Source organism: Prosopis cineraria, unplaced genomic scaffold (assembly GCF_029017545.1).
Source record: "Prosopis cineraria cultivar Desert tree isolate PC_DT_omini unplaced genomic scaffold, ASM2901754v1 PC7, whole genome shotgun sequence".
NCBI classification, from domain to species: Eukaryota; Viridiplantae; Streptophyta; class Magnoliopsida; order Fabales; family Fabaceae; genus Prosopis; species Prosopis cineraria.
The window spans coordinates 30,461,996-30,476,965 of NW_026555338.1; positions in this window are offsets into that span (position 1 = coordinate 30,461,996).

Below are 14,970 nucleotides of genomic sequence, written 5' to 3' on the forward strand. Positions count from 1 at the left end.
CTGGAGACCTGATATATGAAGTCTTCCTTAGCTGCCACTAGACCAAGTCTCTAACTTGCTATATTTATCCCAAAAACTAATATAAACACACTTTAAGTAAGTTACCCTATATATATATATATATATTTATTTATTTATTTATTTATTTAGTTTAAATTTTTGTTGGGGTTATTACATAAGGCACCTACATGAGGCAGATAAAGGAGGAAGATTTTGGCCTTACTAGAGAGACCTCCAGTTCCATCAACTCAACTTCCCAAAGAACTCAAAAAACCACCACAGTGGAAGACAAATGGCTGAGCCACAAGGAAGAGGGCGATTTGCATCATGAAGTAAGGGAGAAGAGAAATCATGCTTTGAAGTTCTAGCACCAGTGACTAGAAGTCCCGCATACATCTACGTTAGCAATGGCTGAAACAGAAAAGGAAGATTGAGGAGCAGAGGTTTGATTAAAGCTCTCCCTCCCTAAGTTCTGGAGAAATCGAAGATAAGACAGGGAAGAGAATAGTGATGATGTGTGCCTTGTGGTTTCTAATTCCCTTTATGTTTTTATACAATGGGCATAAGAATAATTTCATATGGCTAAAATAAAAATAAAAGGTTCTACTAAAATCAAGAGAGGATTTGAAATCTGGACCTCTGGCTACACTCTAATCAGTAATTACTACTAAGCTGCCAATTCACTTTGTCAAATTTACTCCAAAAACTTATAAAATACACTTAAAATATCTATACATAAATTATAATTTATTTAATTTTCTAAGTCACTACAACAACAGTCATAGTAATAGCAAAAGCATTAGCATTAGAAGAATTAGCAACAGAAGAGGACGACATGATGAGGATAGTAAAAAAGAAGTCTCTGTTGCTCTGATACCAAGATGAAAAACTAGACACAAAGAATAAAATGCTCAAGACAAGAAGATAGTGGAGGTTGACTCCTTTCACTAATATAAATAATATAAGGTGACCAATACAAGAATTACACATATACACAAAATATGCAAGGGCATATTTGCATAGTACAAGGGCTAATTTGATCTTATCCATATCCTAACTAATTACACAATAATAAATAATTTTATTCTCTAACATAATTCCATAGCATTTAAACCTAAGCAATGTAGCCGGTAAACCATTAAAGGTTGAACTAATATCTTAAGTCTTATTCTACTTTTATTATCATTAACATTTGATCTAAGAATTTCTCTTAAATCAATGTCTTAATTGATTTATTGATCAATTCTATTAGCATTACCTTGATTAATATTACATGTGCAATATTTAAAGATCAATTCAACATTAAATATAAGATTAGTTAGATAAGATACAATTTAAGGTATACAATTATTTATCACCGCTTGGGAGTAGGTTATAAGGGTCTGAATTATGGTTCCTCAGCTCAAATGCCCACACAAATATTTTTTTTATTTTAAAAAATCATTATATATAATGCTATTAATAATTCTATTATTTAATAGGGAAAGCATAACTTTGGATCCCTGCATTTTGCTTGTGTTTTACTATTGGTCCCTACACTTTTATTTCGGTGTTTTAGATCCTTATACTTTTGTTATCCTAAAATACTAAAAAAAGTGCAAGGATCAATAACAAAACACGAGCAAAGTGTAGGAATCCAAAATTATATTTTTCTTATTGAATAATAATAGTTCTAATACCTTCCCAAAATATATCTATATTGTTGTATCTTGTATTCTAACACTACAAAATATATTTATATTGTTGTTTCTTGTATTCTAATACTGCAACATTTTTTTTATCTAGGACCAGTTTAAAAGTGTTGCTATATGCTTGAAAAATATTGCTTAAAAGTATAGGCAACAGTTTTCAAGTGTTTTCAACTTAAATATTGCCTATTGCTTTAGGCAAAAATTTTCTTATCTTTGGCCACACTTTTTATAAAAGGGTTAAAGGGAAAAATTGTCTTGAAACTTTTTTTCCAGGGTTGTTTGGTACCCTAAACTTTTGTTAGAGCATTTTTGTCCCAAACTTTTCAAAAAGAGAGCATTTTTGCCCCACTATTAGAAATTTCAAATGTTGACTGTTAACTAACTTTGACTAAGGGTCAAATAGCATATTTTCTCTAGAACTTTTTCTTCAAGAGCGCTGGATACCCTAAACTTTTGTTTAGAGCTTGTTTACCTTAAAAGTTTCAAAAAGAGAGTAATTTTATCCTACCATTAGTATTGACCGTTACTTTGACTTTAATCACCATATGTAGCCATGTAGCGTTTAAAAAAAAAACCACCTAGATAGCAAGAACACCTCCATTAACATCAATAATAACAACAAGAACAACTCCACAAACAGCAAGCAATCTTAAATCATCCGAGCCCATACCTATACCTAGAAATAATCAACTATCCGTTGAGTTAATCCATATGAACTTAGCTATGTGGAAGCTCTCTTCTTCTATATTTGACAATTCCATTATCTCACTCAACTATGATGACTCCATGGACTCCGATTTTAACTCAAACTCTTTTGAGGGCTTTACAACATCAAAATTAACCATGATGGCAGTAGGGAAAGTAATAGCTTGGATGTTATGTGGGGAGCATGTGGCAATTGTGGAGGGAGAAAAAGGGTAATTTAGGGGAAGTTAAGAATGGTGGATTTGCCTTTAATGGATAAAGTAGCGATGTCATGGGCTCGAGTGACCATTTTTGTGGGTGAAAGTGTCGAGCCAGGTGCGAGACTTCTTGTAAGGCTCACAAATCTCAGACACTTATTTTTCTCAGCTTCATATTTAGACTCCAATCCATGGTAATATAGGAGCTTGCTAGTGGAAAAGGAGCAGGAGGAGGATGATGAAGAAGGAGGTAAGGCAAAATTACTCTCTTTTTAAAACTTTCAAGGTAAACAAGCTCCAAACAAAAGTTCAAGGTACCCATCACCCTTGAAGTAAAAGTTATAGGGTAAATATGTTATTTAACCTTTGGTCAAACTTTAATTAATAGTCAACGTTTGTAATTTCTAACTATGGGGAAAAAATGCTTTCTTTTTAAAAAGTTTGAAGCAAAAATGCTCCAGGGTGCCAAGCGCCCCTGAAAAAAAAGTTCCAAGATAGTTTTTCCCTTTAACCCTTTGTAAAACTATTACTTAAAAAATTATGAGAATAGGCAATAGTCTTTTGGAGACCTATTGTAATACTTTTCAAATGTTGCTTATCACATAAAATATAGGAAATATTTAAGAATTGTTGTAGAATAGCTAAATAGCCAAAATTTAATACTTCATTCATCTACCTAGATCTGAACCCTAAATCTATTGAAAGAAATAGGTGACTCCAACCATTCTTCTAACCAGACTTTACAAAATATAATACTACCTCCATCCCAAATTATAGGGGACACTTTTAAAGAAGTTTTTTCATTCTAAAATATAAGACACTTTGATTATATTAAGGTTTTATTAAATATGCCAATTTCAATATTATCCTTCCTCTCTCTATATAATTAATTTTCATCTTTTCTCATTTCAATATATTAAATGATGAGTATTTTTGAAAGTTTCTATTTTTGTTTTGGAAAGATAAGGTTGTTAAATGCATTTAAAGAGCTTTATTGGTATGTAAAACTTTGTCTAAAAATGTAAGACATTTTTAATTAAATTTTACCTTTCAATAAAGTAGTTATCTACTTTTAAACTAACATTATCTTTTCATATTTACTCATATTAAATACCCTATGATAAATATAAAGTCATTATCAATAAAGATACTTTTGGAAAAAAAAGACAATAATTACACCTTGAAAGACTAAAAATACCTTATATTTTTGAACATCTAGCTCCTTAAAAAATGACTTATTTTTTTAAATGGAGAGAGTATATATATATATATATATATATTTTAAATTAATTTTTTAATTTATCCAAACAATGAATTTAAAATTAAGAGAATAAATAAAAATTATATAGAAAAATTATAAAAATAAATTTAAAATAAATTTTTATTTGTAGAAAAACAACAAGTAACAATTTTAAACATTGCCAAAAAAAGAATTATAGGCAACATTTATATTTTTGTTGCCTATTAAAATAGAAAATAGTTTTGAAATGTTGCCTTGAAAGATTCTTTATAGGCAACAATTTTTACATTATCTATTCAAAAAATTTATTGCAACACTTGAAAACTATGGCCTAATCCTATTTTAGGGAATAGTTTTCAAATGTTGCCAAAACTATGTTGCTTAAAGTAGAGGAATAATAGCAACATACAAAAAATATTGCTAATGTCCACATTAGGAAACATTTTTCAAAACTATTACCTATTAATGGTTTAGTCTTTTTTTTTTTTTAAGGCACAAGGGGCATGAGACATTTCACTAAAAATGGGTAAGGCCTCTCTAGCACCCAACCAGCGACAATGATAAACTACTCCTCTTAACTAAATTGTTACATAAACATTAATTGAGATTTAAATCCCTAACTACTTGTTTAAATTAAAAGAGCCCATGCCACTTTTGCCAACTACAATTGATATATAATTATGTTTTTAGAAAAATAAAATACGACCTAAACCATTAAGATTTAATCATAATCATAATTATATATATTTAGCACCCTCATTGGCGCGATTCCACAAGAAGTTATAAGTAACTAACAATTTCAACCCAGACAACTAACAAAAAAAACGATGACTGAAAAATGAATTATATAGTGGGTGGTCATTCTTAGATGGATATCCTATTAATAATTAATAAGTCAACTTAATATGTTGTGATCAATTTAACCATACTTATTTCTCAATCAATTATTCATAAAATCTTTAATTCTCCTCATTTCTTGCTAATTAGTTTGTATTCTTCGCAAGTAACAATAAATATCAGGTGTGTTAAAGATATTGAGTGTTGAAAGATAATAATGGGTTATTAGATTTTTTTTATCATAATTTACCTGAATATGAAGATGCAAAGAGATTAAAATAAATAAGTGTTTTAATTAATAAGAATGAAAAATACAAAATTGTAAAGATTACAAATGCTGGAAATGGTTCTAGAAATTGTCTGAGAATACAGAGTAAAATACTAAAAATTTTAATAAATATTATTGATTGATTGTCTCTCTTCTTCCACGACCTTCTATTCCTTTTATAATTGTTCAGTTGAGACTATTACCCCCATAAAATTTGGCGAACATTTATGAGATATCAAGGATCACTTAGCACGACCTACGGCATTTGTGGCACGTCACGCCATGTTTTTGTCAACAGTCTCGTACATGTAGACTTCCCGAGTTTTGAGGGCTATGCCATACTCATGCGTGGCACGCCCTTTTTTTCAGTTCTTCTCATCGGGCTAGCAGTTCAACTTTAAGCCTAAATAGTTGGTATTCAAATATTTGAAATTTATTCCTTATTTGATATTAATTAGGTAGAAAATATTAGACAATTCTTCTTTCAACCTTGATATGAATTAGTTGAGATTTAATATGACTCATTAATGAATACTTTGAATCTTGAAAATGAACCCCAGTTGAAAATTCACAAGGATTTTAAAAATGGATTGGACTTGCCGGGAACCAGCCACTAGTTCGGTCACCGTTGATGTAACAGAATCGGGAAATAATCAAACTGGTCAACAACTGATCAATGAACTACGAAAAAAAAAAAAAGAAAAAAGAAACCGAACGGTTCACTGATTAGATAAGATAAAAGAGAGGGGGATGGATGGAAGAGATTAGATAAAAGAGGAAGATGAAGAGAAAAAAAAACTTCAAAAAAATAATAAAAGCAGCCGTTTTACAGCAAATCACCATTTTAGATGTGTTTTTATCTTCAAAAAAGCAGCGAATCTGCCATGAAATCTGCCAAGTTGAAATTTGGAACGCTGCCTTCAACAACACTGATCGGCGGCAGAGAGGTGAGGGAAAAAGAAGACCACGCATATGGAATCGTGGAAATAGGGTTTTTCCTTTTGATATTAAAATATCACGTTCTCTCTCCACTTGCCGGCTCATTGGCTTTCTTCTTAAATTATATTATATTATTATATTAAAAAACGCAACTGGGGAAAATCTTGGAGTTGAAATGAGTGGGAGATAAAATATTTATTTATTTTTTTAATAATACAAAGGTACTATTAAAAAATTCATATTTAAATTAATATTATTAAATTTTATTTTTTTGGGGTGTTAAAAGAAATCTTATTAAATATTATTTATGCTTATTGGATGAAAAAATTTAATTAAAATAATATTTTTATAAGAAGATTAAAAGGAAATTTATAATTTTGTTTCTAGATAAATATTCATTTTTATTGTATATGTATAAATATATGTTATTTAAAATATTAAAGTAATCATTTGATCCAACGACTGATTTAATTTTTAAAACCTCTTATGAATTTTATAAAGTTTGCCTTAAAAAAAGAGAAAATTTTTTATGCTTTATAAAAATTGAATTAACATAAAAATCTGGCCTAGAAGTATACAGTGAGGCGCGAGTGGTCCCTTTAAGTTTTTAAATGCACAATATTTCCCCAGTGTTTTAAAAACAAAGCAATACTATTGCTCCATTTTAACATATCCAAATATTTAATTAATCATTAATTGACCGACTGTGCTGAGATGGCACGTGGGTGATATTTATATTAAAAGAAAACCAATGATTTTAATTAATTCATGTGAGTTTGATATTGATAAAAAAAATTTATATTTAAAAAAATAATTTTTTTACATGATTGAGAATGGTTTTTGAAGGGAATTTTATACAGAACACTGGTTGCTAACGACAATTTTATTAGCCCTTGGCGCGCCATGGTAAATGACTAGTTAGTGTGATTTTCATGAGCTCTGTTTTCACGTTTGTTATTTGTGAATCTCATACTTACGTTTGTTTTTATGGCTTTGAGTTGTATTTGGTTAGCATTACCCTCGTGGACTATATGTCCACGTTTGTTTTGTAGCTCAGTGTTTGGTTACTTATCCTCGTAGACTATGTATCCACGTTTGTCTTCGTGGCATAAGCCGCGTTTGGTTATTTATCCTCGCGGACTGTATATCCATGTTTGTGAATTGTTCTGATAAATTCTCAAAAATATAAATTTTCAATTAATTGATAATTTTATATTTAATAGTTTTTAATTAGTAAATATTATTATTCTTATTTATTTATTTAATTATTTTGACTTGTCAAGCTTCAATGTTAAAGTTTCCTTTTCATTATAAATTTAAAGTTTATAAATGTTAAAGTTATATAGAATTTTTATTTCAAGTTTATAAAATTTGTTTACATTAAATTTTTTTTCTTTAATTTATGTAAATGTTGTAGTTATTCATTTTGATTTTGGGAAAAATATTATAGTTGGGGTGTTATTCACTGAAAAGTTACTTTTAACCGCAGATTCAATAGACGCTACTGAGTCTCTTGCTGACTTCTAAGGGTCTTATAGCTAGTTTAGGTGAAGATTTGATTGAAGTTATTTCCTTTTGATGTTATTATAGAATTGATGTATTTTATTTTGAAAACATGACTAGGTGCTCCACATAAATTATAATTAGGGTTTTATTGTTGCTATATCTTTGTTTGTTAGATGAAAGGAGCAAAACTCTTGATTATTATGGTATTTTGTCTGAAAGTTGTATTGTAAAATTTTTGAGAGATCTTAAATAGAGAGGAGGTGTTGCTGAAATTTTTGTGAAAAAAATTTATGAAACCTTTTATTTGAATTAATTGTATGAAAAATTGTCTAATCTTTCATAAATTAGGTATATGTTCTTAAAGTTAAATTTCTAAATTTCAAGCTTTCGTGATATGTGTCTATACATATGCCTTGAGCTGGTTACACTCAATTTTTGGGGTGTAACAGCCAATAAATTGTACGGCCAGCAAAAGTCATATAAATGATTTGAATTAACTTTAAAAGGTGACCTATGGAAATAGACCTTGACCAAACAATAACCTAAGTTTTTCACTTAGAAAAAATATGTGCAACCCAGACGTAGATTGACTCTTTTTTTTGGCCAAAATAGATTGACAAAAGATGAATAAAAACACTACTGATATATAATTAAAAAAATATAATTTTGAGTCCTTATATATTACTCTAATTTTAATATATCCTTACATTTTTTGATATTTTAAATTTTTAAATTTTTATTTTTTAATGTTCTAAGTCACTTCGTAAGTAATGCTTTGAGAACTTAAAAGATTAAAAAATAAAAATTTAAAAATTTAAAATATCAAAAAAAATACAGAAAGTTATGACAAAATTTTAATAAAGTTTAGAGACTCAAAATTATTTTTTTCTTATATAATTTTATAGATTTGGATTAAATTTTTTATTACAATTAATGTCTAATCTACCACAATTATTTTGAATCTCAACCATCCTCCTCCAATATTACTCAAACACGTGGACAACTCCTGCAAGTGACGCAGCCTATTCTTATTCATGTGGAAACATCTGTGTTCTTTTTAAACAAATTATTACTCAAAGTGTACACCATAGAGTATAGGCTTGGGGTACACGGAAGGGAAGCATCTGTGTCCTTTTAGAAAAAGGCAACCAATGTAAATGGACATTGACTGAACTATTAAATTAAGTTTTCCACTTAGAGGGCGGATCGACTATCGTTATTCGCAAATCAGCAAATGAAAGCTAAACAGCTTAAAATATTGTATGTCCATTTTAAAAGTTATTTTCTTTATTTTATTGACAAAACTGGTCTAGCCTGTTAATTAAATATACTTTTCTTGACCATAAATTCAAAGGAACAAAACTAGCTCAGCGCAGCCTCCGAAGGAACTTTGATTGTTGATAAGTAATAGCCATAAATTTCAGGAGCTAAAAAAGAAACAAAAATTTCCATATCATCTTTTAAAATTATTACCGCAAATTCTCATAAGAGTTTCACATGAATGTTAATATATAATTCCCCCAAATTGGACTTTCTGTATTAATTCATGCATGGCGGCTACGTTAATCTCCCCCTCCCTCTCTAGAATAGGAGGATATGATGCTTATCTCACGCGAATTAAGTTATTTGTAACAATATTTATCAAAAAGGTATTTGTATTAGTATAATTATGTATCTAGTTATAAGAAAGTAAGTATATTAGAGAGGGGAGCAGTGTAAAAGGCTCGTTTATTTTTTATCTTAGAAAAGACTATCGTTTTTTGCTTTGAAATATTACAATTATCATTAATAGTAAAAACTAATTTTTCTGAAGATATTGAAAACAAAAGTTCGATCCATAAAAAAAGGTTATAAATCAAATAGCAATACTAGTTATAAGTTAATGTACAAGAATAAACCTTATTCCATCAGTTGAGATGAGATACCTCTTTAGACCACAATATAGAGCATTTTTTAGGAGCTCTACTTGGTCCAAACTTTAAAATAAAGGACATTGGATAACTTTGACAATTGTTTTTTTAACTATACTCTTACTTTATTTATTACTTTTTTTTGAAAAAATTAATACATTAGAATTTTAATTATCATTATCAAAGTACTTATATGAGATATTTCATGAAGATAAAATTAAAAATATATAACTTTTTTTAAAAAAAAATTAAGGTTTTAACTAATATTTTTCATAACTGTGAATTAATTTCTAATGCCCTATATTGTGTCCAAAGGGAGTACATGATTCATATGACATCAAAGTGTTTCTATTAACAGCTAAATTTTTGTGTATACTATAATACTACTTAATGCACAAACTTACTAAATTCTTTTTGGTTTGCTAAATCTAATCATATAATTAATGTTTGTAAAATTATATTTTTGTTAAGCTTTATTAAAAATACAATAATGAAATTTTAGTTAAAAATTAAATCAATATATTATAATGAATCAATATCTATTTTTTATATATATAAGAAAAGTTTAGATAAGTTGGGTCACGAAAGCTTACCAAGTCAAGATATATCTCCAAACTCAGAGTATTTATAAACATATTTACAAATCATCTACTAAGATAGTATCCATATTAGCAATGGAATTTAATCCACACTATGTTGTGAGTTGAGTTGTGGATAACAAATATTGTGTTGCAAAATAGAAAAATGAAAACTTCTTTTAGATGTTTTAGAATTATTATTCTGGATAACAATAGAGAATATTAAAAACAAAATATATTCTATAAAATACTATTTCTCAAAATAATAGAACAAAAACAACTTCAAATAAGCACAAATTGGTTTTTGTCGATATATCACGGTCTTGGCACTACAAATATAATAGAGAACAGAATAAGGATGTATTCGAGGATGTAAAAAGGTGATGAGCAAGACTTACACCTAAAAAAAGTTTTCATTTTTCTGTTTTTCAAAATAATATTTAATTTTTTTATTTTTTAAATATTAATTTATATCATTAGCAACAAGACTTTTGATAATGACTTTTTAACTGTGAAAAATTATCACTAAAAACTTTTAACAATAACTTTTAGATTTTTAGGTGCGACAAAGAATCATCATCAAAAATTATTTTTTTATTAGTGCATTATTTATATCATTAGCAACAAGACTTTTAATAATGATCATTTGATTGCAAAAAATTATAATTAAAAACCTTTAATGATCACTTTTAGACTTTTGGTATCGGCAAAGAGTCATTATTAAAAGTTATTTTTTAATTAGTACATTAGGTTACTTTTCTACTGAAAGAAACAATAATGATGGTATACCTATATATATAAATCTAGTAATAGACGTTTCCACGATCATTTCTTGGGCCAAGCAAATTAAATTTTCCTTTTATCTTTGCTTAACAAAACGTAGATAGGGGAATTCAAGCCACGTCGATAGATTGCACGACAAACAAATGATTTGGAAAACCATAAATCTCTCTATAGTTAAAATATTTGTGTACTAATACGGCCCGTTTCTTCATATAATTAATTTATAGCATTAGTCAAAACGGGGCAAGAATTTGGACATGACAATGTTTAATTTATTCGGGGCGACATGCTTTTCCACTTCCATTATTGTCCTTATAAATGGCATATCAATTCAACATCGTCATAGCCAAGTACGGTGGAAGAGGATTGTTACAGCAGTAGTAACATACCAAGAAGAAGAAGCAAATTAAGCATTAATGGCTTCACAATCCGCCTTGTATCTCCATCACTACTCTCAGTCTCTCTCTTCTTTTTCTTCTTCCTCATCCCACCGTGTCTCGTTCTCTTCCTCCATTAATCCCCTCCCCTTCCATCTTCCTTCTTACACCACCTTTCCTGGTACATGATCTCTTCATTGTCTTTATGATTATATCTAAGACTCTGTGGACTCCGATCTTAACTCAAACTCTTTTGAGGGCTTCATAACATCAAAATTGACCATGGTGGCAATAGCAAAAGCAACAGCTTGGATGTTATGTGGGGAGCATGTGGCAATTGTTGAGGGAGAACAAGGGCAATTTAAGGAAAGTTAAGAATGGTAGATTTGCCTTTGATGAATAAAGCAGCAATGTTGTGGGCTTGAGTGGCCATTTATGGGGGTGAAAGTGTCGAGCCAGGTGCGAGACTTCTTGTAAGGCTCACAAATCTTAGACACTTATTTTTCTCAGCTTCACATTTGGACTCCAATCCATGATAATATGGGAGCTTGCTAGTGGAAAAGGAGTAGGAGGAGGAGGATGAAGAAGGTAGGGCAAAATTACTCTCTTTTTAAAACTTTCAGGGTAAACAAGCTCCAAACAAAAGTTCAAGGTACCCAACGCCCTTAAAGTAAATGTTGTAGGGCAAATATGCTATTTAACCTTTAGTCAAACTTCAATTAACGGTTAACGTTTGTAATTTCTAATGATGGGGCAAAACTGCTTTCTTTTTAAAAATTTTGGGGTAAAAATGTTCTAAAAAAAGTTCAGGGTGCCAACCGCCCCTGAAAAAAAAATTTCAGGACAGTTTTACCCTTTAACCCTTTGTAAAACTATTACTTAAAAAATTATAAGAATAGACAATAGTTTTTCGGAGACCTATTGCAATACTTTTTAAATGTTGCTTATCACATAAAATATAGGAAATATTTAAGAATTGTTGTAGAATAGCTAAATAGCCAAAATTTAATACTTCATTCCTCTACCTAGATTTGAACCCTAAATCTATTAAAAGAAATAGGTGACTCCAACCATTCTTCTAATCGGACTTTGCAAAATATAATACTACCTCCATTTCAAATTATAGGGGATACTTTTAAAGTAGTTTTTCCGTCCCAAAATATAAGACACTTTGATTAGATTAATGCTTCATTAAATGTGCCAATTTTAATATTACCCTTCCTCTCTCTATATAATTAATTTTCATCTTTTCTCATTTCAGTATATTAAATGATAGGTATTTTTAAAAGTTTATATTTTTGTTTTGAAAAGATAAGGTTGTTAAGTGCATTTAAAGAGCTTTATTAGTATGTAAAACTTTGTCTAAAGATATAAGGCATTTTTAATCAAATTTCACCTTCCAAAAGTAGTTATCTACTTTCAAATTAACGTTATCCTTTTATATTTACCCCTATTAAACACCCTACAATAAATATAAAGTCATTATCAATAAAAGTACTTTTAAAAAAAGACAATGATTATATCTCGAAAGATTAAAAATACTTTATATTTTTAAACATTTAACTCTTCAAAAAATGCCTTACATTTTTAAATGGAGAGAGTGTGTATATATATATATATATATATTTTAAATTAATCTTTTAATTTAGCCAAACAATGAATTAAAAATTAAGAGAATAAATAAAAATTATATAGAAAAATTATAAAAATAAATTAAAAATAAAGTTTTATGTGTAGAAAAACAACAAGCAACGGTTTTTAAATATTGCCAAAAAAAGAATTATAGGCAACATTTATATTTTTGTTGCCTATTAAAGTAAGGAATATTTTTAAAATGTTGCGTTAAAAGATTCTTTATAGGCAATAATTTTTATATTATCTATTCAAAAAATTTATTACAACACTTGAAAACTATTGCCTAATCCTACTTTAAGGAATAGTTTTCAAATGTTGCCAAAAGTATGTTGTTTAAAGTAGAGGAATAATAGTAACATATAAAAACTATTGCTAATGTCCACATTAGGAAACATTTTTCAAAACTATTACCTATTAATGGTTTAGTCTTTTATTTTTTTTAAGGCACAAGGAGTATAAGACATTTGACTAAAAATGGGTAAGCCCTCTCTGGCACCCAACCAGCGACAATGATAAACTACTCCTCTTAACTAAATTGTTACATAAACATTAGTTGAGATTTAAATCTCTAACTACTTGTTTAAATTAAAAGAGCCCATGCCACTTTTGCCAACTACAATTGATATATAATTATGTCTTTAGAAAAATAAAATACGACCTAAACCATTAAGATTTAATCATAATCATAATTATATATATTTAGTACCTCATTGGCGCGATTCCACAAGAAGTTATAAGTAACTAATAATTTCAACCCAGACAACTAACATAAAAAACCATGAGTGAAAAATGAATTTTATAGTGGGTGGTCATTCTTAGATGGATATCCTATTAATAATTAATAAGTCAACTTAATAAGTTATGATCAATTTAACCATATTTATTTCTCAATCAATTATTCATAAAATCTTTAATTCCCCTCATTTCTTGCTAATTAGTTTGTATTCTTCGCAAGCAACAACAAGTATCAGGCGTGCTAAAGACACTGAGTGTCAAAAGATAATAATAATTTATTAATTTCTTTATCATAATTTACTCGAATGTAAAAATATAAAGAGATTGAAATAAATGAATGTTTTAATTAATAAGAATGATAAATACAAAATTGTAAAGATTACAAATGCTGGAAATGGTTCTAGAAATTGTTTGAGAATACAGAGTAAAATATTAAAAATATTAATAGATATTGTTGATTGATTGTCTCTCTTCTTCTACGACCTTTTATTCCTTTTATAATTGTTCAGTTGAGACCATTACCCAGTGAAATTTGGAGACCATTTATGAGATATCAAGGATCACTTAGCACGACCTACGGGATTTGTGACACGTCACACCATGTTTTTTTTTTCAGCAGTCTTGTACATCTAGACTTCCCGAGTTTTGAGGGCTATGCCATACTCATGTGCGGCACGCCCTTTTTTTCAGTTCTTCTCATCGGGCTGGCAGTTCAACTTTAGGCCCAAAGAGTTGGTATTTAAATGTCTGAAATTTATTTCTTATTTAATATTAATTAGGTGGAAAATATTAGACAATTCTTCTTTCAACCTTGATATGAATTAGTTGAGATTTAATATGACTCATTAATGAATACTTTGAATCTTGAAAATGAACCCCAGTTGAAAATTCGCAAGGTTTTTAAAAATGGATTGGACTTGCCGGGAACCAGCCACTAGTTCGGTCACCGTTGATGTAACAGAATCGGGGAATAATCAAACTGGTCAACAACTGATCAATGAACTAGGGAAAAAAAAAAAAAAACCTAACGGTTCACTGATCAGATAAAAGAAAAGAAAGGGGATGGATGGAAGAGATTAGATAAAAGAGGAAGATGAAGAGAAATAAAAAAAATTCAAAAAAATAACAAAAGCAGCCGTTGTACAGCAAATCGCCATTTTAGACGTGTTTTTTCCTTCAAAAAAGTAGCGAATCTGCCATGAAATCTGCCAAGTTGAAATTTGGAACGCTGCCTTCAACAACACTGATCGGCGGCAGAGAGGTGAGGGAAAAAGAAGGCCACGCATGTGGAATCGTGGAAATAGGGTTTTTCCTTTTGATATTAAAATATCACGCAACTGGGGGAAAATCTTGGATTTGAAATGAGTGGGAGATAAAATTTATATTAAAAATTTATTATTAAATATTAAAAAATTTATATTTACGTTAATATTATTAAATTTTATTTTTTTGGAGTGTTAAAAGAAATCTTATTAAATATTATTTATGCTTATTGGATGAAAAATTTTAATTAAAATAATATTTTTATAAGAAGATTAAAAAGGCAATTTATAATTTTGTTTCTAGATA